This window comes from Myotis daubentonii, chromosome 13 (assembly GCF_963259705.1).
Source record: "Myotis daubentonii chromosome 13, mMyoDau2.1, whole genome shotgun sequence".
In the NCBI taxonomy this organism is placed as follows: domain Eukaryota; kingdom Metazoa; phylum Chordata; class Mammalia; order Chiroptera; family Vespertilionidae; genus Myotis; species Myotis daubentonii.
The window spans coordinates 39,856,175-39,868,637 of record NC_081852.1 but is presented as its reverse complement, the minus strand read 5'-3'; the positions used below and the strand labels follow the sequence as shown (position 1 = coordinate 39,868,637).

The window sequence follows — 12,463 nt, the reverse complement described above, 5'->3', positions numbered from 1 at the left end:
TTCTTTTAGTTTATTTTTCCCTTCGCCGTTCTTACGCCTCTTATTTTGACCTCCTTTGACAAGTAAAGCGGCAAGTGTGTGGCAAGGTGCCTGCATCGCCCCGGGATGAGTAGGCGGAGATTCCGGTCGGTTTAAGTAGCTACACATTTCAGGTTATGCAATTTGGGGCTCCGGGGGCAGAGTGCGGGCTACCGCTCCCGTCCACTCCTAAAGCACCCTGGCCCTGCCCTGGAAGAGATGAACGAGCCCGTGAGTGGTGCCATTTCAGACAGTTGCATACGCTCAATTAAACTAATGTGAACACATGTGTTTATGTCTTGCTAAAAGGTGCTGGCATCTTTAATAGCAATCAGCATATTGCCCCTGCCAGGAAAATTATGAGTGTGAGATTCCAATCACCATCGGAACTATATCAGAGACCGAGATGAAGAGTGGAAATTCTAGGGGTAACCCTTCCTATGTTACCTAGAAGATGGACTTAGAAAAAATTTCTTTTTCCAGAGGAAAGAGACAATAGGACGCGACCTTCAGAGCCATATTGCAATGGAGTCTATTTGCTAGTTAGCACTGAAATATTTAAAGCTGCAGTGTCCTTCAGTTGGGTTATTTAAGAAGACAATGCAGATCAATTACACCATTTGAAACTGGGCAAAGTGAAAGTCTTGCAACTTTAATGAAAAACGAGCCTTGTGTCTTGGTGTTAAATGCCAATGAAAAACCCAGGAAGTGCCCCAGACAAAAAGGTTGAATGGAGTGTCCTTATTCTGTTCTTGCTTTCTGATCCGGCCGAGGGCCGAGGGCCGCAGTGGTTGACAGTGTTCTGAACATCTTGAGTTGGAAAGGGGTGGTGAGGGTGAGTGTTCACTGGGGGCTTTTGTTCTCAGGCAAACCTTTGTCCTTCACTTATAGATTGTTTTGGCCATAACATTCTAGGCTCAGTTGAAAAGGAAAAGAAGAAAGAAAGGAGAGAGGAGGGCTTTGGATGAGACTCACTTTGTGTGGTCAAGGAAAAAAAACAACAAATCCTTTGAGCATTGCTGAAAAATGGCAGAACCAGCATTTGACAGAGGTAGTTTAACACATCAGGTGCAATTGGAGCCTTCATTTTATTGTTCTATGTTTCAGATGTGATGTTTGGGCACCTCCCATCCCTGAAGGTGGAGATAGGGTTATTGAGAAGCACATGATTCTCTCGGCTAGAGCAAGGATTTTTAATCTTGATAGTTGAAGGAGGTCCATGAAACCCATCAGTTGTGTATATGAGGGTTTTTAATGAGAAAGGATCTTAACAAGTTTTCACAGGCTGCTTCAGGGATGGAAGATTGTAATAGTAACATTTATTTTGTGCCATTCTAAAGTCTGCTTATTAAAAAAAAAATGAAGAGACACTGCAAGATGAGATCAGTTTGGTAGGTAGAGAGAAGAAGGAATCCCCTTTGTGGAATTTCTCTCTGCATTTATTTGGGGTGGGGTGGGGTGGGGTGGGATGGGGTGGGGTAAGGCAGGGATGGAGGCTGCATTTGGTAGGAGAGCTCTTTTTCTACAAGCTGTCCACTTTTTCATAGTATTCTTTTTCTAATAGGCCCTCTTTTTATTTTGGTGCTCCCAAACCAAGTCTTAGAGGATAACCTCAAATCTAATGAGGTTTAGGAATTGAGAGCTGACGATGTAGACATCAGTCATCTTTTTCTAGGAGTTGAATTTGAATACAACTAGCTTTTGATTAATTATCTCCGGAAATGGGATCTGGGGAGAGATTAAATCCATTAAAGTTCCCCCAAACAGATATTGACAAGTAGTGTGTTGTTTCTCAGCAGACCATTTATCAACAATGCTAATTATAGCCAGACACACTGGATTGCGTTTGGTCTCCTGTCTTTTCACCTAATGGTGCTATTAAATAGGCAACAATGGCCAAAAGATTTGTAGGTGAAGAGATTTGATTTAAAATTGAGCTTTATATATTTGACCAGAGAAAGAACTGCATGGACTTTATGTCTCACTTTGTTTCTTAAAATGGAGCTCCCGGGTTTTGAAGCAGTGTTAGAATCAGAGTAGGAGTAACTAGGATGTATTTTGGCTTGGAATGTTATCAGACTTGGTTTGTGTTGATAAGTTTATAAAGTATGTTTGAAGTGTGTTTGAGTCTTGTGTGGAGAATTTTACATGTTTGTGCATTTACTTAAATAATTTTTCTCCAAAGGGGAGAAAATATCTTAAGTAGTCCTAATGACTTTTAAAAAATTTTGTTTATTTGACAAATAGGATTTTTTCTTTGAATTGAAAAGTTTATTTCATAGAGTGCTAACTTGATTTTTTTTAAATTTCACAGACACTTTGAGTTCAAAGGGGCTTTCAATAGTTATCTACTTTGATGTATCTTAATATTTTTAAAAATCCATGCGCCTCTCCCTTTCCCTTTCCCCAATGCTGCTTCACTTCCATTTGCCAAACACAATAGCTTTTTTTTTTGGAGCTTTACTTCTGTAGTTTACATGGGAAAAGCAATAACTGTTTTCAAATGTGTTTTTTCAAAGTGCACATGCTTCCTTACCCCTTCTCTCAATTCTGGCAAGGTTGATTGGTTTCCCTGGATTGGGGTGGCTGCTTCCTTAGGGATTACTTGTATCTATAAGCCATTACATTTCTATAAATTAAGGAAACTGAGGTCCTGAGAGGTAGAGTGACATAACTCAGGCCTTAGAGCTTTTGGCTAATTTTGTTGATGTATGTTCTTAACTTCCCTGTAGCAAGCAAATAGTGCTGTCCGATAGAATTCATTTTAAGTCAGGTTTTCTTTGAACTCAATTCAAAGAGACTTAGTTATGGAACTTTCTAGTGAGGTTCCCTACCTGACCGATGCCTCCCACCAAACAGAGCTCAAGAACATGGAGGCACTCTGCTGAGGGAGTTGCACAAGACTGGAGACGCCTAGGCATGTAAAGGACTAGAGCGGCGATGCTTTCTGTACAGTAGTGAATTAGGTTAAGTAGCATTTTTGTCCAGAAAAATCTAGAAGGGGCTTTTGAGAGCACCCGTCCCACCACTCTGCTCATTTTCCAGAGGAGGACATCGAAGTCCCAGTGTGGAAAATGACTTGCCCAAGTTCAGGTGGGTAGTTGCTGTCAGAAGCAAGCTTTGGAGATAGATTGCCCAGGTTCAGATCTCAACTCTCCGCCATCGTAATCTTGAACAAATTGTAATTGTTGACCTTCAATTTCTTCATCTGTAAAAGAGGAATAATAATTCCTTGCTTCCTATGCATTCAAGTGAGAAACTACATAGAAAATGCTTAGCACAGTGCTTGGCCTGTAAGTAAGAACCATATCAATGTTGGGTTATGATTATTGTTATAGTAATGGTGACTTGAGGCTCTGTATGATCTTATAGTATGGATTACCAATTGTTCCATACAGTGCAATCTGAATAACACCAAACTTCTGTGTAATGTCATTTAGTCTTTTTTTTTCTTTTCTGTCTGAAAATACACTCTGGTTACTATAACAATGTGGCAAACCACCGATTTACCTGTCAGCCAGGCCCTGTGCTAAGCTCTTTACATGTAGTTTTTCATTGGAACTCATTTGAGGTAGAGACTGTTATTATCCTCATTATACTGATGACTTGAGGGTTAGTGCATTTATATTATTTGCTCAAGCTCACAGCCAGAAACTGGCCGAGTTGGGATTTGAACCTAGGCAGTCTGCCTCTGAGCCAGGGGAGGCATTAATACTTTGGCTATGATACCTCTTGGACTTCAGTTAACAGTGCAGGGTAGAAGCAGGAGCCTCGGCTGAATCTGTACTTGACCTTGTGATATACCCTGGAAATTGTGTTTAAAAAATCTTTATATGTATAAAAATAGAGGAAGAAAAATACAGTGCCCATACATATACCACGACTGGAATTCACAGTAGCCAATATTTCCCACTATTTATTTATTTAGTTAGCTTATATATTTTTGAATATTGTATTTTTGGGGGGAAAATTCAAATTTTCTGCTATCTGTCTGCATCTCTACCTTTATCTCTTCCCTCTTCCCCGACCCCAAATTGAAAGTGACTATGTAGATTTCATGTATTCTGACATAAGTCTAGTTAAATGTAATTTAGTGTTAATTTTGTTGGTGGGTTATCTATAACTGGAGGAGAAGTTCCTTACATGATGAATTCATGGGATTATTAATTATTTTAAAACTAAATGTGCCTATTTATAATAAATCCTGTGGAAACGGTATTTTTTCAACTTGTCCATGTTCCTTTTTAAAAATATATTTTCAGGAAGTAATATAAATTATCTAGCTTATGCTTGCTCTTAAATAAGCATAGTATGACCTAGATTTAAAACTGGAGATTCTTCTGTAATTGGTTTCTTAACTACCGCTCTAATGCAAAGCCACTTAAAGTCCACCCGACCCCACAAACTGAGAACATATTATGGCATGGTTAATATGAATGCCAGCAAAGCCACATTATCTATATTCTATTGGGAAAAAGGGGTTGGTTAGGAAATATTAGAAGGTTTTTATGCTACTGGAAACATTAATAATAACTGTATACTTCAGAATTGTGTGTTGTAGTTAGTGTTAAACTTTTTATAATCTTTCAGTAAGTTGACACAGAAGTGATCTCTCAGAAATGTAATGTTTTTAGATATTTTCTAAGACACTTAAATAGTTTTCCTCATTGGCCAGCCTATCCTTCTGTCTTTCAAGGGCCGCATACGCGTAATTCTTGTCCACTTGCAACTTATCATTGCACAGGTGGTTTTTGCTAGTGTCAGAAGGATGAGGAATACAGCCACAGCTCTGTTTACTGCAATGTGAAAGGTTTGATTAAGCCGCGTGGATTTATTGAGGAAAGAGATGGAGGAGACATAGAGTAGTGTGCAGCTCATGAAACCTGAAGTGAGGAAGACCCTGGGTGAAGCCTCAGCTCTGTCACTGGCGATTGGGGTCAAGGCGTTTAGCCAACGATGCTTTTCCCCAGTCTGCAAAAATGGAGGGGGGTGGGCAGAGAAAGAGAGAGAGAGAGAGAGAGAGCGCCTCTCTTCTGGGTGTGCTTTATGAGAGGATGAGAACAAAGTGTTCAGAAAAATTAGATACTGTTATGGCTCATCAATGCCTGCTTAACTACCGGTAAGTACAGTTGTCCATCAGTATGCATGGAGGATTGTTTCCAAGACCCCTGTGGATACCAACACCCGTGGATGCTCAGGGTCCTTGTATAAAATAGTGTAGAACAAAGCATATAGTTGGCCCTCCACATCCACGGATTCCAAAAGGTGGAGAGAAAATACCGTTTTCAATCCTCGGTTGTATTCGCGGGTTCGGAACCCGTGGATACAGAGGACCAATAGTCCAGACTTAAACACTAGTCCATGACGCCTGGAAGTGGAGAGGGGCTGGAATGCTGTGTGTTATGGTGACTGCCTGTCCTGGAAAGCCAGTCTGGCGCTCAGGGCTGGGGAGTGCAGGCTTATGTCATAGGATGGTCTGCATTTAGCTACCTGCTGCTTCTTATGGCTGACTCACCAATGCAAGTGGAAGAATTTTCCTTGCTCTGTGACTGTTTTAATTGGTGATGAGAGAAATGCTTCAACTCTTAATTTCCTGAATGCCACAAGTGTTGCTTTTGGTAGCTGTGAATCTCCAAGGTCTGTAATTTGAAGCTCCTTATTACTGCTTCCCTGAAGACAATACCTGGCTCTCTGTAGGGGCCAGTGTGGTTCGCAGAGATAGAATTCTGTGTACAGCCCCAAGTTAGGATCTTGAGAGCTGAGGAATATAGCCACAGCTTCAAAGGGGCTTTCCCTGGGAGAGTGCTGTGGCTGCAGCAGCCAGCCTTGCAAGGAATTTTCCACAGCTGGTTCTTATATCTTGTAGATGGCTTGTTCGGAGGGGTTCTGCTTCAGTTCTCTCACATTTATTTTCCTAGCCTTTAGTGTTCTTGTTCTTTACAGGTGCTGAGCATGTGAACTTCTTCATGTGAAATCATTCTAATATTTGCATTTTGATTTAACTTGAAATAGAAAAATACAATTGAATTAAAATAATACAATAAATTGGCATCTTGGAATCAAGCCTATTTTGTCCAGAAGCACTATTATATAATCCTCAGGAATAATAAATACGATATGAATCCTTGTTGGCAGACTTTAAAGGAGAAAAATAGAAATGGGCACCAAACAGCCTTTATATCATTTGGAGTGATCATAGAATTAATGTACACGAAGAGAAGGAAAGGAAACACTGTGTACTGATTTTGTATGCGTAAGACAGTTGTACAGCCAAATATCTTTATTCCTGAAGCATTCAAACTTATTTCAAAGTACAAGAGAAAAAAGTATCTCCCTATCTTTAGTAATACAATGCAACTAAATTAAGTGGTCAATGCTGCCAAATGAACCAGCATCTAGAACAGGGGTGGGCAAACTTTTTGACTCGAGGGCCACAATAGGTTCTTAAACTGGACCGGAGGGCCAGAACAAAAGCATGGATGGAGTGTTTGTATGAACTAATATAAATTCAAAGTAAACATCATTACATAAAAGGGTACGGTCTTTTTTTTTTAGTTTTATTCATTTCAAACGGGCCTGATCCGGACCGCGGGCCGTAGTTTGCCCACGGCTGATCTAGAAGTTCATGAGCACCTGACACTTAATAGGTGTTCATTAAATGAACGAGTAAACATTTAAACACAAGCTGCAATAGCTTTGTCTTTTCTACAATACAGTATATTTAAAACATTTTTGAGACAGATTTGTCATCATAGCATTTCTCTGCAAGATGTACATAGAATATAGAAACAGTTGAATGTACATAATGTCATAGAGGCCATCTTTAATTTGTTAAAAATAGAAAATATTATTTGTGTTTCCAGATTTTATGGGCATTCCATAGTTTCTGAGCTGTGACTCTGTATTTGTAGGTTTGGCATGCCTAGATAGCTTACATCCTATGAGTTAAATTTTTCTTTACCTCGTCACTGGTACTCATCTAATTTTTGTGGAGTTAATTTACTCTGTCATGATGTTCTGTTTTTTTCCTGTCTTCACAAATCAAGATATTAATATTAGAATTGATCAGAAAGAGGGTCAGAATAATTCTCACAATAGCACTTAAAAATATTAAGGAGAGAATAGGTCTAAGAGTTTGACAGAGAATAGGTTACAGTAGGCCCACTCAGCCAGTCATTCTTTTGAAGAATGTGAGATTGGAAAGCAGAGATGTAAAGGGCAAAAGGCTGTCTATCTTAAATACATGGTAAGGTTTGGGGACTGATTAGAGATGAAAATACTTCAGAGGAAACATTTTAGTGATCTGACAATCTAACCTCCTACTCAAAGTCCAGGAGACCTAGTTCTTAGGTTTCAGATAAGGAGCACGTAAGAAGGATGGGAAGTAAATGTACCCAGAAGCACCTCTTGTGTAATCTGCCATGGAAAATTCCCTTTCCTCTTTGGGACTAGAGAAATATAGCCTACATATGCAGGGGATTAAACATCGTGAAGACCAATGAAGTTTATGAGATACTAGGGAAAGGCTAAGAGAGAATTTTTGGATCCAGAATCTGTGTTTTTCGTGTGTTTGCACTTGGTATTACGGGGAGACTATTCCACTCTGCCACATTGTTGTTTCAAGCAGTTGTAATTAGTAGAATCCCCAGTTCAGATAAACGGTTCAGGATAGCATATGCAGTCTTTTTGTTAGCCACATATCACAGAATTCTCTGGTCAAAGGGATGGGATTTACATTGTTAAGTTTCTTTTGGCATCTTCACTTACAGTCATAATCCATGTAGTTCAGCTTTGGGGGGTTATATTACTTTTAGTGTCCTCCAAATAGATACAGCTCACAAATACAGCAGGCCCTGAGTGCCACACACTGGCCTCACCTTAAGTTACTTTATTTAATCCTGACATGTTTTTGTGAATTAGGGATTATCATCCTCATTGAGACTCAGAATATTACCTGGCTAATGAGGTGACAGAGTAGAAATGGAAACTTAGGTCTTTTGGCTCCATGTCCGGTCCTTCTATTCTTCTTCATCTGCTTGCCTCGTATCTGGCCACCATCTTTCAATATGCCTTTGATGCTGCATTCTTTCCCCAGATCATCCATGACTCCACCTATCCCACATTTTCTTTATAGCACGTGTTCCCCTCTGAAATGAGCTGGTTTATTTTGTTTTGTTTCTCAACAAGAATGTAGGTTCCATGAGGCAAGGACCTTGTCACTGCCGTGTTCCCAGGGGTTGTGACAGTACCTGGGGGTATTTTAGGCGCATGGTAAATATTTGTTGGGTGAGTTAATGATTTACATTTACAGATGATTGATTAGGCACTTCTTGGTCATTTGCATGTAGCTAGCAATGTAAGAATAATTTCTTTTATAAACATTTAACTAGCTTCCACCAGAAGTCAGGCACTAGGGATTGAAACTGAATCATATCACCCTTGATGGTTTGGTTCAGTGGATAGAGCGTCAGCCTGTGGAAGGAAGGGTCCCAGGTTCGATTCGGTTCAAGGACTTGTGCCTGGGTTGCAGGCTTGATCCCCAGTAAGGGGGCATGCAGGAGGCAGCTGATCAATGATTCTCTCTCATCATTGATGTTTCTATAGAAACTCTCTCTCTTCCTCTCCCTTCCTCTCTGAAATCAATAAAAATATATTTTTTTTTAAAAAAGCTGAATTATATCCTGTCCTGAGACAGCTCCCTGGCAGACATGAATTGAAATATAAGATGATAAAGTTTATAACTGTGTGACATGCACAACAAAGAGAGTGTATACTTGAATCAGAGGAAGGAATGATTAAATTTGTGTGTGTGTGTGTGTGTGTGTGTGTGGTTGGAAAGGTTCCAGGAAAGTCTTCAAAGTTTAAAATATATTCAAAGTTTTTTTAAAGTAATACTTAGTCACTATTTAAAACTTGAGGGGAAATTTTTCCCTATAACCTATTATCTAGAGATAAGTATTCTTTTAAAAAAATCCATTTTTATTGATTTCAGGATAGAAGGGAGAGGGAGACAGAAATAGAAACATCAGTGATGAGAATCACTGATTGGTTGCCTCTTGCACGCCAGATCAAGCCTGCAACCCGGCCATGTGCCCTGACTATGAATGTAACCAGGACCTCTTGGTTCCTAGGTTGATGTTCAACCACTGAACCACACTGGTCAGTTGAGATAAGTATTCTTAATGATTTGGTACATTTTCTTCCAGTTATCTCTTTCGTATGTGTATATATGATGTATTTTATTTGTTGAGATAACTCTGTGTAACAATTTTATAGTCATATACTTTAGCTTTTCATATCATTAAATTTGTAAACATTTTTACTGCATAAATATTCCATTACAGGGATTCATTATATTGAATAAATTATTTCTGTATTTGGAGGATTTAGGTTGTTTTCAGTTTTTAACTATTATCAAACACAATGCTGTCTTAAACATCTTGGGATTTTTAAAGCTTTATTTAGTGCTGGATAGGCAGACCAGGGGATGGGTTTTTAAGCAGAGGGAAAGCAGGTACACCGGTAAGAAACAACATGGTGTGCTGAGAGAGCAGCAGATCAAGGGGAGAGGTGAGATAAGTAAGACATAGGGCTGGAGAAGTAGGTAGGGGCCAGATTATAAAGGACATTCCAGCATTCTCTGCCTTCAGCTTTCTCCATTAGGGACACTGAAGGATTTTTAAGCTGAGAAAGGTAGCCATTATAAGGTTTTTAAATAGGTGAGTGAAGGTATCATATCTTTGTTTCAGAACGTTTATTCTGGCATATAGATTGTCAGGAACCAAACACAGGCAGGGAAACCAATTAACATGTAGAGACCTTAAGTGATTGGGAAGAAGGGACAGAATTGAGAAATCAGGAGGCCAACTGGAAGGACTGGTGATTGCTTGGATGCAGGGAATAAAGGAGAAGGAGGAGTTTAGAATGACTCCAGGTTTTGGTTTTCACAGCTGGGGATAACGAGCTACAGGGGTAAATGCTTAATAGCGGCAGATTAGAATTTCCATGACTCATAAGCCAGGTGGGTTTAGAGTAGGGGAACTTCACAGGGAAAGCTATGTGTTGGGAATATTTGAGCAAGTGATTTGACATTTCTTATCCACCCATGCTTTTGTGTGACTCTTAATGCGTGGGAAGGAAAACCTTATTAAGATAGATTACTTTGTGGACTACTTATTAGAACACTAAATCTGAGAGAAGAAATAACTACCATTCTAAGTCAAGAGCTTTTGCTGATTCTAGCCTGATTTTTTTCATTGCATCCTGAGAATTAGAGTATATGTTAGCTGATTAGTCATCTTGTTTGTGGGTTACAGCCTGGCGTTGCAAAGAATTATAAGGAACTGCTAACCAATCAGCAATAAGAGAAATGAAACCTGGCACCCTTTATTATATAAGTTGAATAAACTCAGTTGGGTGGATGTTATTAACCAATTTGAAATATCCTATATAATAAAAGGCTAATATGCAAATTGACCGAATAGTGGAACAACCTGTCAGTATGATGCACACTGACCACCAGGGGGCAGACGCTCAATGCAGAAGCTGCCTCCTGGTGGTCAGTGCGCTCCCACAGGGGGAGCGCTGCACAGCCAGAAGCCAGGCTCATGGCTGGCGAGCACAGCAGCCGTGGCAGGAGCCTCTGCCGACCTCCAAGGCAGCAGTAAGGATGTCCGACTGACGGCTTAGGCACAATCCCCACTGTCAGTCGGACATCCCTCGAGGGCTCCCGGACTGCGAGAGGGTGCACGCTGCACCCCCCTCACTGCAGCCCCCCCCTCCCAGTACATGAATTTCATGCACCGGGCCTCTAGTCATTAATAAGGTATAAGCAAAGTAGAGATTAGACCTATGAAATTTATTCTGCTAATACAATGCTTAGTTTTTAAATGAGTGTAAATATAATGAAATGTTTTGAAGCTTAGGATTTATAGGGCCACAGGAGATGAGCTTTGTGGGAAGATAGAGGGGAGAGGAGATAGGAACAAGGTATAGGAACCACCAGAATTGTATGTTGTTTATTCATTTGTATTTCTAGGGAGAGAGGTGGGCTATTAACTCCATTAAATAACTACAAAATGATTAATAATTATAGATATGGAATAAAAGCACTACTACATGGTACCCAATAAACCTTTGAAAGATTAAAAAACTTAGACATCTCATAAACGTTTTCTTTCTTCCTCTTCATAGTTGAGAGAAATCCTTCCTAACTTTAATTTGAGAACTTTCTAATAAAGGAGTCTAACTCCTCCTTTATCTAGTTTTTTCTAGAACATTCACATTGCTCTTCATCATACAAATACTTTCTTGGCAATCATTTCATTGATTTACATATAGTACATTAAATTACGTAATTACAATACTACTAAAAGTATGAGAGTATGAACCCACCATCTCTAGGTAAGCTTGCAGCTCAGGTGATAGGGCAGAAGTTCACGGATTTATTTGTCACAGGTATTGAGTGTGCTATGGGCATTTTTTTTAAATAGGGGAGATGGAACTCATGGGTTAATCTGGAAAGTTAGCTAAGTGAAAGCTTTAACTATAGTATATATTTGAACGAATAAATGGATTAGAAACTTTTGATTCAAGAGAGGGATGTTGTTTCATTTCTGGTATAGGAGGTACAACTTATAAATATAGATTTTTCAGAAATTGGTAATAGTCATATGACCTTCTCTCCTCAGAGGGACATTCCCATTCTCCCATATACCTCTTTGTTGCTACAGCCTTAGAAGGCCTATTTCTACTGTTGTAACCGAAAGAAGAGAGAAGAGAGTAGAACTGGGGAAGGGGGTAGAAGTTGAAGGTTTGTTTCCTTTCCTCCTCACTCCAGGCCTTGCCTGTTTGACATTAAGTTATAATTTCCTTTAAGTCTCTATATTTCACATTTAACAGAATCTAGGCCTAAATTAGAATATTAAATATCCCATTGTATTTAAAAATGAAAATTTTGTGTGATAACTGCATGTGCAGAGGGGTAGCTGTTCTAGATCTCAACGATAGACCTGCAACTCACTGAGAGAAGTGTACCAGACCTTGAGGTTTTTACGTCACAACAGTGTTGGCTACGTGAGGTAGGTCCTTTGTTTAGCGTTGTAACCAATTAACTACTTATGGGATAGTGTGGAAACTTAACCATCATTTCTTACTTAGGTTTTTTTGTTTTTTTGGTTAAGAGCCATTTTTAACAGCAATATTTTGGAATACAGTTTGTTTAAGATGTCCGACCTCAAGGCCTGGGTAAGAACAACTGACCAAATTTTGCCAGTTCTGAACTCTTTCTCTGCAGGTATCTGAATTAAAACAGAAAGACTCTGTTTTGTTTGTTTAGGGAGGGGCTGTTGTTGTTTTTAATATGACAGTTTAAGTTGAAGCTTTACTAGGCACCTCATTCAAAGGGCAAAAATTATCTGGAGGCAAACAACAAAAAAGTCTTTAT

General features: G+C 39.5%; 1 protein-coding gene across 14 annotated transcripts in view; it reads left to right on the top strand.

Annotated features, from left to right (window-relative positions):
* Window positions 1-12,463, top strand: part of CPEB3 (cytoplasmic polyadenylation element binding protein 3) — a 181,822-nt gene that overhangs the window by 38,972 nt on the left and 130,387 nt on the right. The window lies entirely within an intron of this gene.